The sequence below is a fragment of the Rattus norvegicus genome, chromosome X (assembly GCF_021556685.1).
Source record: "Rattus norvegicus strain SHRSP/BbbUtx chromosome X, alternate assembly SHRSP_T2T, whole genome shotgun sequence".
Taxonomy (NCBI): Eukaryota; Metazoa; Chordata; class Mammalia; order Rodentia; family Muridae; genus Rattus; species Rattus norvegicus.
The window spans coordinates 155,928,232-155,942,003 of NC_141554.1; the positions used below are offsets into that span (position 1 = coordinate 155,928,232).

General features: G+C 39.4%; 1 pseudogene; it reads left to right on the forward strand.

Annotated features, from left to right (window-relative positions):
- The first annotated feature begins 10,121 nt into the window (after nucleotides 1-10,121).
- LOC120099504 (small nucleolar RNA SNORA17) lies at nucleotides 10,122-10,222 on the forward strand (annotated as a pseudogene).
- Nucleotides 10,223-13,772: the final 3,550 nt, after the last annotated feature.

A 13,772-nucleotide genomic window follows, 5' to 3' on the forward strand; every position in this document is an offset into this window, starting at 1 on the left:
TACTTCTGGAGAGTTGAATTGAGAATAAGATAAAATGAAAAGCAGTTTTCTTTTGACTTTTCATATCCCTATATATTACTTTGATTTGTTCAAAATGAACATATATTTTTAATAATTTTAAATATAATGATCTTTAAAGTAACTATGATCTAAATCTCCAGTTCAATTTGAACTTAATTCAGATAGATTTACCTTTAGAAACATTTTCCAATGGACTAAGTCCTTGGAAAATGGAGAACAGTTCACTGTTTATGAAAAAGAAAGAGGCTTACCCTCCCTGAAGGCTACACAGCTTTAGGATTGAGAGATACAGATTAGCAGTCTCCCTTCCCAAAATCTCTACTTTCAAAGTCACCACACTATGATGCCTGCTCCATGCACATGTCTTTTCTATGTGTTCAAAAAGCTATTTCAGGGGATTAGAAGATTTTGCAGATAAAAATAAGAAATCCATTAGGGTTATAAAATATGTAAGAGACCAGATCTTTCTGAAGTTGGTAGCAAACTAGACCATAAGTTATATGTTTCACCTTGACTAAAGACTGTGGTCTGTACACTTGTGCATTTGAAACTACAAAAGAGGCAGTTCTGTAGAAGTCAAGTTTGAATTCCTTCTGAGACTGTAAAAGAGCTTAATTTAAGCACTCTGAACATAGTCTATCACCACCCGTGTTCTGACAGGATTTTTTTTTTTTACTAAATATTGACATCTGCTGAAATGCTGAAGATAAACAATGCTTGACACCCCCACTTCTCTTTTGTCTTTTTTTTAAAGTTTGTTGATTTTATATATGTGAGTACACTGTCACTGTCTTCAGACACACCAGAAGAGGGCACTGGGTCCCATTACAGATGGTTGTGAGCCACCATGTGGTTGCTGGGAATTGAACTCAGGACCTCCAGAAGAGCAGTCAGTGCTCCCAACCACTGAGCCATCTCTCTTTAATGTAAATTATTTTTATTAAAAAAACTTCATATTACAAGCAAACTTACATTGAGCCTAACTCAACTACATTCTAAGCATATATTCAGGGGAAATTCCTTATCTGTCTGAGCTTCCACTTCCTTCGTTGCACAATAGAAGGGACATTGTACAAGGTTGCTGGTAGAAGGTTGGTACACTAGGGTGAGCAGGCTTGGAAAGAAAGAACACAATTGGTAGATGACTTTCAATAAGTCATCTTAACTATCTTAACTTCAGTGACCCTCAATTTTATTATCTGTAAAATTGCGATAAGAGTCCCTTTTAAAAAGTCCATTTAAATCACAGCAAAAATGTTTTGTGATGATTAATGTATGGGAAAGCATCTAGTACAAAATGTGACCCATAGTAATTGCTCAATATGTTCATTCCCAATACTCCAAAGAAAAGTAGGAATCAAGAAAAGGGAGAAGGAAAAGCAGTTCAGGCCCATGAATCCACACCATCTAACTTAGTGTAAGTACTTTTTAATTAATCGAGAGAGCCCTAATTGAGAAAGTGTAAAGCATTGTAAATCTCTTAGATAAAACCACCTGTCATCTATTTCATGTCTCTTGAAAAAGTAAAATCAATATTTGAATTAATGGAAGAAATTAAGTGGTTGCTGAAGCCATTTTGGAATTTAATAAGTTTCAACAAGAAGTGTTTGGTAAATGAAGATAAAGAATCCTTGCCCTTAAAACATTCTTCACAAAACTTTGAGGGGGGGGGAATCAATCAATCTGTTGGTTGGTAGGTACACTGGCAGATTAGCAAAGCTAATAGACCTGGGGCAAAGTTAAGCACCATCACTCACCTTGAAGTCAGGCCACCTAAGAAAATGTGATCTTTAAAAAGTAGCTCAGCAGACTGATTCCATGGCTAGTTAGTCCTGTGCTGATATCACTGAAACAAACCGCCAGGACAGCAGCACAGAAACAGCCCCTCTTCATTCTACCTGAGGGACTAAGACCACAAAAGCAGAAGTGGCATGCTTTAAGGACCTCGAGCTAGTTACAGTGCTTGGGACTTAAGCCCAGAAGAGTAGACTTGCAGTCCTTCCTCCGCAACCTTTCTGTTTGGAGCTTACTATCCAGACTACTCCAAAGAATCCAGAACACATGTTTGTCATTATCCTTAAGCTTGTGGGCCAGAGGATGATTTCAGTACTGCTCTCCTCACTTCCTTTCCACTCGTTTCTCAGGAGCCTTTCTGCCCTTGTCTCACCTAAGCAGGTTCTGCCATGGACTGAGCCCTGTTTCTAAACACCAACCCCAACACTCATTCATTTAGAACACATTTCCAGTTCACCTACTTCATATTTCCCTTTAAACTTTTTTTTTCATTTTTATGCAGGATGTTTTAATAATGTTTTCTTACTATACCTATAGATCGGTACCTCACTCATCAGAGAAGCTTTAGCATGTAGTAGATGGCACTCACAACTGGACAAGGAACCTTTGGAGCATTCAGCACCTTCTTTTAAGAAACGTCTGTGTGGAGGATTTTCATCCTCTGCGTCCACGAACAGCAATGAAGGAAATGGAAAAGTGAAATACAAGGTAAATAAATAGTAAAGCGGCTGAGGAAGAGGATGCACTCCAGCAGGCTAGTGGAAGGTCAGAGTTAAATGTGAGGTTAAGTGGGCTCTGAACCTGTCTGCATAAATGACAGCTAGCTAAAGGAGGCAAGCAGGCCAGACAGAATGCCCTCTCTGGGGACTTGGAGACAAAAGCACTGCATGGGAGCATGGCTATGCAACTAAGCCTGGACAATGAGTGCTCCTATCTTATTTACTGCTTGCTTTACAGTGCCCTAGTCAGTGAGGTACAAGCAAAAGATGGCCTGCTTTGTGTAATTTAGGTCAGTTTCCTGTACAAAGCATTGCCACTGAGCCAACAAACAGTGAGTGCTGGCTTCTCTAAACAAGTCCTGGCTGGAAATAGACCAATAGAGATAGGTCCCTGCCTCTCATTTAACTATGCTAGGGATACAAACCAGTGAAGAGTAGGAGTGTGAATTCTCTCACAGGGAAAGTCAGTTCCTCCTAAAAGAGAAAGGAGGTAAAGAAGCTAAAGAATAAAGATACTCTCGGCCTGTCCTTGTTGTGATTTTATCAAAATAGGTGCTGTCGATATCTGCAAAGCTTTGATTTCCCTTGTAAGAAGAACAAGATAAATAAAAAGGATAATAGCAACTAACATGTCATTAGTGCTTAATGTTGCTGGGTGCTGAGCTTAGCAATTCACCTATACTCCATATAGAGAAATGGGCCATAAACACCAGATACAGGAAGGTGAACAACCCGGGGATTCCTATAATTCTCTCTCTTAGGACAAATTTGCATGGTTCTGGCCCAAAAACTAGGCGAGGCCAGTATAAATTTTACATAGGCAAATGTAACATAGTGTTTACATCCATTCTTCAGTAATTGGACTTGTGAATATAGAGTCCAATCTGACATAAGGCTACAAATTCTAGGGTGTGGAATAAAAGAAAGGAAGAAAAAAAAATATCAGGTTTGTAGATCTTAACAAAATGAAAAGTTCATTCTCTATTTCTAAATAACATGCTTTCCGTAACAGTAATGGAAATGGCTCTAAGCTGAGATGCAATCCCAACCGTCCATGGGAGTCTATTATTATCATGGAAATCTCAAACTACAAAAATGGGGAAGACCCTAGCATTAAATAAGAAAGTTTAGCAAGATTTCAGGATACAGATGCAAAGTAAAGGACCTGCAGTTGCAAGTATAATCTGAAGGAGACATTGCTCTCAGCAGTTGTTAGAATCTCTCTCTCTCTCTCTCTCTCTCTCTCTCTCTCTCTCTCTCTCTCTCTCTCTGACCTTCTCTCTGTCTCTGTGTCTGTCTCTCTGACTCTGTGTCTCTCTCTGCTCTCTCTGTCTCTCTGTCTCTCTCTGTCTCTCTGTCTCTCTCTGTCTCTCTGTTTCTCTCTCTCTCTCTGTCTTACATACATACACACACACACACACACAGACGCGCACGCACACGCGCACATGTGCACATACTTCCTTTAAGATTTCAAATACTTTAAAAACAGATAAGGAAGTTCCCTTAATTTTATTTTGAATGAAAGAAGGTACTTCATATATTGTTTATCCCTATACCCCCATACACACCCCAAAATTAAAATAAAATAAAACTAATGTCCGGTCTTCCTTGGTTTTTCCAAAACTTTGACATGTAGGTATGGTTATCATCTCAAGTGTTCCTATAAGTAAACTGAGGCTCCTTAGAAGTAAGCAATTTGACCAAGTTCATAGCCTAGAACAGTCAGAGGCATTCCAACCAGGATGTTCTTCAAATCTGTGGTCTTCCCTATTTCATATTATTTTCATCAGTCTTCTTCTCCTCCCTGCCCCCCAAAAAACAGAAAAAGAATTTTCCATTATCCTATGAAAATTCCTTGTTTTGAGGCTTTAATGGAAAATAGTTACAGAAAGATCTCCCTCATAAAAGCTCCTCTTAAGAAGTAAAAAGATGAAATATCAGAATCCAATTGCCGTGCTCCTCCCCACCCCCACACCAATCACTATACTACTGTGACTTGCTAACAAAATTGAATCTTGGATTATAACAGCTGGAGGGCCTTCCAGGGTCATTTAATATAATGTCTTCAAATTACAAACAAGGAAATGGGCCCAGAGAAAGGTGGATAACCTTGTCTAGCTAATAACCCCAAGTCCCAGCACCATGCTCTTCTTATGCTTGGCTCTCTATGTGCAAACCAAAGCTTAAGTCACCACTAGCTTTCCAATTAGTATGCTTAAGCAATTCCTGGAATAGTGTGTCCTAGAAGCCTAAAAGCTCTTCCATATGGTAAGGCGAAATTCTGCTTCCCTGTAACTCCCCCGCCTTCCCACCATATCAGTCCCAGTTTGACTCTCTGGAGAAATATTCAGACAGTCTTCAGACATTCCAATTTTAAAGCCAGGAAAATATCTGAGTTTGGGATATAAATTCAGCTGTCTTATGCCTCCCATGTGATCATTTCCTCATAACTTCTGCAACTTTAATTTATGCTGCATAATGGCAGTTTATGCTGTCTGCTTTTCTATGATCCAACTGATTCTTTCTTGTTCTCAAGTGACCAGCACAATGCAGTCTGACCCATTTGGCCTTTGAGCAAGGCAGATTAGAAAATCAGCTCTTTCCAGTAGATGTAATAAACATGTGAAGGCCTCAAGCAATAGTTCACAGTATTACAAAATGTGCATAGCTCAAGATTTCTGAAATGTAGGAGTTTCTTAGGAAGAGGGATGTTTGTCAGGGCCAATCTTCCTATACACAAGCCCAATTCAATTGCTTTGTGCAGCACCTCTGTGTACACCAGTTGCACCAGGTACTTTGATGATAAGGGGAGGTTTCTTACACCTTGAGTATACATATGGAGTTTTCAAAGTATGCCATCATTCTTTCAATGTGTCTTATTGACATTCTGGGCAATCAAACTTCCTTATCTTGGCCATATAATCTAGCATCTGTGAGTAAAGGCCTGACTTACATAGTTCTTTTCACCAAATCAATTCTCTGAAAGTCTATGAGTTAAGCAAAATCCAAAGTTAGTATGTCATTCCTCATCTTCCCACAGATTTCTGAAGCGTCTGTCTCTGCTGACAAGATGCTCATGCTTTCATGTCTTCTTTTAGCCTCTAGAACACTTTATAGCATTGGATTTTCTTTCAACTCTTGGGACACTTTGATTTATTTTCATTGTTTCCTTTTCTATTCTATTTCAAACACGGTTAGTTTCCAATATTCCCTTCCCAGAATACTGATTTTTTTTTTGCATTTGGCTTCAGGAGTCTCTTGCATTTATTTATCCAATATCAATGCTATGCTGTTCACATTCCTCAGGCTCTATGGGATAATTCAGGTACTGTAATGTCTCCAGCATTATTCTTTGAGTCTAGGATTAATTGGGCTTTTTAACATCTTTAATGTCTCTATAAAAATTTTAGAATTATTTTTGTCTATTTCAACAGAGAAAACCATTGGAATTTTAGTGAAGATTACATAGAATCTCAGTAAGTTTTTATAATACACCCATTGACACATTATTAATTCTGCCAACCTATGGCCATGGAAAGTCTCTTCAACATCTACTGCTTTCTTCAATTTATTTGTTAGTTTCACTGAGGAGGGTTTTTTTTGTTTTGTTGGGGGTGGGGTGTTGTTTGTTTGTATATGAGTATACAGTCACTGTCTTCAGACACATCAGAAGAGGACATCAGACACCATTACAGATGTTCGTGAGGCACCATGTGGTTGCTGTGAGTTGAACTTGGGACCTCTGGAAGAACAGTCAGTGCTCTTAACAGCTAAGCCATCTCTCTAGGCCCCACTGTAGAGATCTTTGAGTTTATTCATCATTCTCTCTCTCCCTCTCTCTCTCTCTCTCTCTCTCTCTCTCTCTCTCTCTCTCTCTCTCTCTTTGTGTGTGTGTGTGTGTGTGTGTGTGTGTGTGTGTGTGTGTGTGTGTGTGTTTGAGGCTAAAATTGATGAAGTTGCTTGTTTATTTTCCTGATTTTTTTTCCTCAGTTTGTTTGTAATTGGTGTTCAGTAAAGCTGCCGTTTTCTTGTATTGATCCAGTATTCTGCCAGCTCACTGAAAATGCTAAGGTGCAAGACTTCTCTGATGGATTTTGTTTTTTGTAATTGCCATTTTTAATTGGACATTTTATTTACATTTCTTTAGGATCATATCATTTACCAAATAGAGATAGTGTCAAGTTCTTTTCCTGCTAGCATAATTTTTTCACTTCTTTCTCTTAAATAATTGCTGTGGTTAAAAATTCATTTGTTGTATTGAATAAGAGTGGTGAGAATAGATACCCTTATCTACTTTCTGGATTTGGGAGAAATGCTTTCAGTTTGCCCCCATTCAGAATGATGGTAACTATAAATGTGTTAAACACAGCATTTACTGTACTATGGTTCAATAAGGGACTAACATCCTGGATATATAAAGAACTAAAAATGATTAGCACCAAAACAACAAGATGTTCAATGAATTTAAAAGATACTTATTAAAGAAGTATAAATAGCTAATAATCTTACTTAAAAATTCATCTTCAGCTATTAGGAAAAATGTAAATCAAAAGCATATTAATATATCATTTCACCCTAAGCAAGAAAATAAGAATATGTTACTGACAATGAGTAGGAAAAGAAACTTATTAACTGTTGGTAAGAATGCAAATAAAATCGTTCAACTGTTATGGAAATTAATATGGATTTTGTTTTAAAACCAAATATAGAACTGATATATGATACAGTTAATATCCTGCTAAGAATATACCTGAAGGGATCAAAATCACCATGCAATGGAAATACTAGGATAACCATAATTATTATTGTTGTCCTATATACAATAGCCAATGAATGAAATCAGCTTAGACGCCAATCACAATTGTCAGGATAACAAAGGAGCATTACTCATTCATTAAAAGAACAGAATTAAATCATTTATAGGAAACACAGAATTAGATGTTATCACAGTAAACACAATTTTTATAATGAAACGCATAACTATAAAATTAATATAGCTAGTACAAAGAGATTTTTCTCTCATATTTCTAACTTTCATTTCCTAGTATCTGCTCTGCCTCCCTTTTATGAGCTCTAGAGTCAGGTATATTAAACATTTCTACCTTGATATTTTACTGGCATAGCGAAGTCATCAGAGCCAGGGTCATGCTCAAGTTGCTTCTTAAATATGATGGCCTTACTATGTGACCTATTTTACTTTGCAGCAACATCCAGTTAGTGAAACCTCGAGTAAAACCTCGGTGGCCTCTTTCTTTTAATCTTCCACTTGAAAAATATTGTCAAGCAGAGTTGAATCTACCCATACAATGTCTTGAACACGTGTTTTCTATGTTCCAATGTCTCTACCTCAAGTTCCAAAATCCAGAAGTTTCCTGATCATTCATTCTTGAGTTCCTTGTCTGTAACTCCTATAATAATTATCATCACTTATTATTTTTACCTTGTCACACCTCTGCTCATTTTCAACTTCTTTTATAGACTTTTTCTGTAACTAGTCATGTTGCAAATATCCTGAACTTTATAGGCCATGTAGCCTGTATCATAATTGCTCAATTTTGCTGTTTTAAGCATTAAAATAACCATAGACAATATGCAAATTTATGAGCTTTTCATATTATAATTTTATTTGCAGAAATAAGTATCCTACTGGACTTGGCTCCAGGACCATGGTTTGACTACCCCATATCTAGATAGAATTCGTTTATTTTCTAGAACAGGACAAAAATTTCCCAATAAATTTATAGCAAATTATTTCCTAATTTAGCCCTGTCATCTAAAGAACTTGTAAATGCATATACTTATCTGAATACAATTGTCCAACACCATGTCCTTTTTCATGTTGCTTCCTCTACTTGCAATTTACTTTTCTGTGATTTTCTGTGACAACTTTTCATATCAAGAATCTTTAGATATTGGGCATTATGTGTGCTCTTTATTTAATTTTTAAAAGAATTTCATACATGAGTACTGTATTTATATAATTTTCTACCCCATCCTCTATACCTCCAACTCCTTCTATGTCCTTTCACCCTCCCTCAAACTCATGACTTTTCTCTTCGTTATGCTTACACATATAAAAATTCAACCAGTTGAGTTCATTTAGTGTTGCTCATGTATACAGGTATTCAGTGATGACCAAATGGGATTGGATAACTTATAAGGGGGCTCATCCCTGGAGAATCTATTGTCTGGGCCTCTTTATTTAGGGCTGGGCTTTTTGTTTTAGATGAAACTTCAAAACTGGTAATGGAAAAACAGACATCACTTGCGACCATTGCAAGCTAGGAATTTGCATCTATACTAACATAAAAACACAAATTCAGCACTGTCAATGACCACGAAATACTTTGCCTGGTGACTTAAAATCATGGAAATAAGACTAGAACTGTCATATTCAACAATATTTTTCCATTGTCAATACAAAAGGACTTGAAAAGAACCAAAAAGTACAGAATACCCAGGATACAATCCACAAAACTTAAGAAGGATAACAAGCTGAAGGGCCCAAATGAGGACACCTCAATCCCACTTGGGAAGGAGAAGAAAGCAATCACAGAAGGGAGGGGGGATAGAGAAGGAGGGACCTGGGTGGGGAAGGGGACAGGGAGGAGAAGAGGGGAACATCATCAAATATTTTGGGGTGGAAAACAGGACTGAAGCCCTGAGGGCCAGGAGAATGAATGGAAACAGGCAACCTCAGAAATAGGAGTTGGGAGGACCCTCTAGAATGTACTATGGACCTTGGAGGGAGAGACTCTCAGGACTCAAAGGGACTTTGGATGAAGGCCTCTACAAAGGGGAGAGGGAACTTGTAGAGTCCCCCTCCAAAAGAAAAAGACAGGGCATCAAGTGGAGGGATGACATTGCCATCCCACAGTCATGAACTCTGACCCAGAATTGTTACTGTCTAGGAGAACTGCAGGGACAAAAAGGGAGAAGAGCTTGAGGAAAATGAGGTCCAGAGACAAGTCCAAATTGGGATACAGTTCAAGGGAAGACTCCAAGGTCTGACACTATTACTGATACTATGGTGTTTTTACAAACAGGAGCCTAGCATGACTGCCCTCTGCAAGACCCAACAAGCAGCTGAAAGAGTCAGATACAGATATTTGCACACAACCAATAGATGCTGGTGACCTCTGGGGTTGAATTAGAGAAAAGCTGGAAGAAGCTGGGGAGGAGGGGAACCCTATAGGAAGACCAGCAGTCTCAATTAACCTGGACCCCGAGAACTCTCAGACACTGGATCACCAACCAGGCTGCACACACCAGTTGATATGAGAGACCCCAACACATATACAGCAGAGGACTGAATGGTCTTGACTCAGTGAAAGAAGATGCACGTAACCCTCAAGAGACTTCAGGCCCCAGGGAGTGGGGAGGTCTGTTGGGGTGGGGGTGGGCAGCAGGGACATCCTATTAGAGATAGGGTGGAGAGGACATATGGAGTGTGGAACAGTTAGAGGGTGGAAGGGAGGGGGATAAAGACTGATGACCCGAATTTTTAAAAATTAAGAAAATGTAGTATAAAAATATTAATGTTTATATATAATTCTATCTGGTGAATTTTCAAAAATATTAGCTTCAACTGCCACTAACAGCATTACATGTGTGTCTGCTTTGTCACACAAGCATCAGTAGATGGCAGAGAGGAGAGAGGCTATGTCTATGCTTAGTAGCCTAACATTCCCTGAAAAAAGCAAGCCTGAGACAACCACAGGTTTGGAACCAGGGAGCCTGAACAAGGGGCTAGTCTGAAATAACCACCAGTCTGGCATGATAGGGAGCAAGACAGAGACCAGTAGAACCTCTCACCTGAAATCACGGGCCCTGGGCAGAAGTGAGTCCAAGACAGATGACCCTTGCAAGGGGCAATTCTTGGGTGGGCTAGATGATCAGCAAACCTAAGACCACCACCAGACCAGCCCTATGGGACATGGACAGGGAGATAGCCTAAGATGATCACCAGTTTGCTACCACACAGGCCTGGGAAGGAGGTTGATGGCAGACCATGCCCTAGATGACGCCTACCTGATGCCATAATACACAAATGAAGCATTGCACTTCTGAAACCACTCCTGTGATGATCCCAGACACTCAGAGACCCTGGGCACCACTAAGAGGAACAAATAAATGGTGGGAAATGGAAGGGAAAGAGAAACAAAAGGATGTGGGCACAATGAAGAGAGGCAGAACTGAAGACTCAAGGGTAGTGAGGAACAACCTAATGTGAGTAGCCAGTGATGTCTCCTGGGACCACAACTGGGTCTATGGCCCTGCAGCAGCAGGGGTCTGTTACTACCAAAGACCAGGCAGATGTCCCTGGTCTTGATTGGCACCCAAGGACATGTTGATATCTGAGGGATTATCAGAACTGGCCCTACCCATCACCTAAGCATTATGGGAGTGCTGGCTCTAGACACATGAGACCAGGAGAGCTGACCCTGCCCCTAGCCAGTGACAGTAATTGAGAGAACTACCTTGCACGTTGCCAAAGTTGCAGGTGAGTTGGCTCCAAGGATACAAGTGTGGAAGATCTTACCTATCACTATTCTCACATGAGGTGGCATGAATGAAGGAGAGATACACGCATTACCCCTCACTATCTGCTACAGACTGCCGACTGGCCCCATGGGATCATGAAAGCAGGAAAGTTGGCCCTGCCTCTTGTTTGCTGTACAGTAGCATCAGCAAGGGAGCAATCAATTCCCTCCTTTTCCTTTTGCCCTCACTACCAGTGTGGAAGAGCTGACTCCAATAGGGTCATGAGAGCAATAGAGCTGTTTCGCCCCCTCACCTGCAGCAGAACTGAGAAGGGCAGGCCTGTAACTTGCCTGGGCAATAGGGTCGAGCTGGTCCCAATTGGCATGAGAGCTGGTGGGCTGACCAGCTAAAATACCTCTCAGGTCCAGGTTGAGAATTTTGAACTGCCCTATCCCAACATCTACTGCGCCAATGAACTACTGGAGTACTTGAAGAGTCCACTCAGTCCATCAGATCCAAATATATAGGATCTTCATCACACAGTACAACAGCAAGACATCTGAGAGGTGTCCCAGTGAGGTTCCAGTATCAATAGAGTATCAGAAGGAAGTCATTGGCTTCACACTAGACCAACAAGTCATTGCAATGAACGTTTATAAGCAAAGAAGGATAGTTAAAATGGTATAATGTGGAACACACTACACCTTCCTCAATGAGACATTTCCACTGTGGGAGTTGAAAAGGTACAAGGGGAGATGGAGATGAGTGGGATTGGGGTGCATGATGTGAAACTCACAAAGAACCAATAAAAAGTTTTTTAAAAAGTATTACCTTCACAGGACAGAAGAGATAATTTCCCAAGATTCTCATAGAATGAAACAATTTATTGTGAGCTTTTATTATCTCACCAATCTAGTACTAATTCTAAATGAATTTATAATATACTAACTCTAAAAGACTCTTAGCTCAGTTCTGTGTATTTATTCAGAGAACAATCATTTGTATGAATATTAAGTACACACTAGATGGCTACAAGTAATCAAATTTGTAAACTGTATAACCAACCTTCAGATAACTCCTGAATAATCTGTGGTTTTAACTCTACGTAAAATGGAGAATTTCTGTAGCTTTTGATATCCAACTTTAAATGAGAAGTAAAATATAAATATGGCTTGGATTCCAATAATTATTTATGCCCTAAAGAAAGAATGTACCTTCAGAAAATCTTAAAAGAGGTTTTTCTTTTCCGCATTTAAGTCTATATCACAAATGTCAGAGCAGAGGAACTGGGGGAGATATAAAGCTTTGTGGAAGAGTAGAAGTTTAGCATTTATAGTTTTTGGATTTCATCATCAACATAAATAAGGAAAGAAAGAAGGAAAGAAATAAACAAGAACAAAAATAAAAAAGAAGAAAAGGAAGACATATCAAGTGGACTCAAAAATGAACTTTCTTAATTTCAATTAATTTCTATATTAAAGAAAATATGTTCTCTTTTAAATTGATGCAGGTGTTATGTAAAACCCAGGATTACATCAGCAAGACTTTGTTCCTCAGGATGAAAAAACAGGTTGGGGAGAACTTCAGTATGAAACAGATAGCCAAAAGTATTATGAACAAACTTTGAGTGAATACAGAAATGTCTGATACCCAAATAACAGTGCTACCTGGATGTTTTTCAGATTCACTTTTTTTCCAATTGATGCTCTGAGACTTTGGAAAAAAATAACAGAGTGTCCTGTCCTAGAATTAAAGCAAGATATCTTTGAAATTCTTATCCAAAATCCACATAAGAAAATAAATGGAGTTACTTAAAGTACTATGTAGAAAGCAGACCTAAAGCCCACTGCTGTATCTTAACTCTCAAAGGTATGGCCCACCAAACCACTCTCAGCAGTAAAGTCCTTTTGGCCTGCAACCAGCATAACTTTTTATCCAATACCTAACTTTATACCATGCTACAGTGGCTAAGAGTTTTTGTGCTTAGTGACATGGTCTCACTGACAAACACTGTATATATCTTGGGCAGGCCTTGGCTGACAGTGAGTGGAACTGATTTATGGAACCGATACTATTAGTTTTGCTTCAACTTCATTAAGGCAGTCAACTGTGGTAATACAGACGTTTTTGTGAATTAAGAAGCTCTTCTACTGGATGGTTCCATTTTCCCTAGAGTGTTTATATTTAATTCTTTTTTTTCATCCTTTTTAACTTGGGTATTTCTTATTTACATGTCAATTCATATTCACTTTCCCGGTTTCCAGGCCAACATCCCCCTAGCCCCTCCCCCTCCCCTTCTATATGAGTGTTCACCTCCCCATCCTCCGCCCATTACCACCCTCCCCCCAACAATCACATTCACTGGGGGTCAGTCTTGGCAGGACCAAGGGCTTCCCTTCCACTGGTGCTCTTACTAGGTTATTCATTGCTACTTATCAGGTTGGAACCCAGGGTGAGTCCATGTATAGACTTTGGGAGTGCCTTAGACCCTAGAAGCTCTGGTTGCTTGGCATTGTTGTTCATATGGGGTCTCAAGCCCCTACAAGCTCTTTCAGTCCTTTATAAGATTCCTTCAACGGGGGTCCCGTTCTCAGTTCAGTGGTTTAATGATGGCATTCGCCTCTGTATTTGCTGTATTCTGGCTGTGTCTCTTAGGAGAGATCTACATGCAATTCCTGTCGGCCTGCACTCTTTGCTTCATCCATCTTATGGTGGCTATATATGTATGGGACACATGTGGGGCAGGCTCTGAAT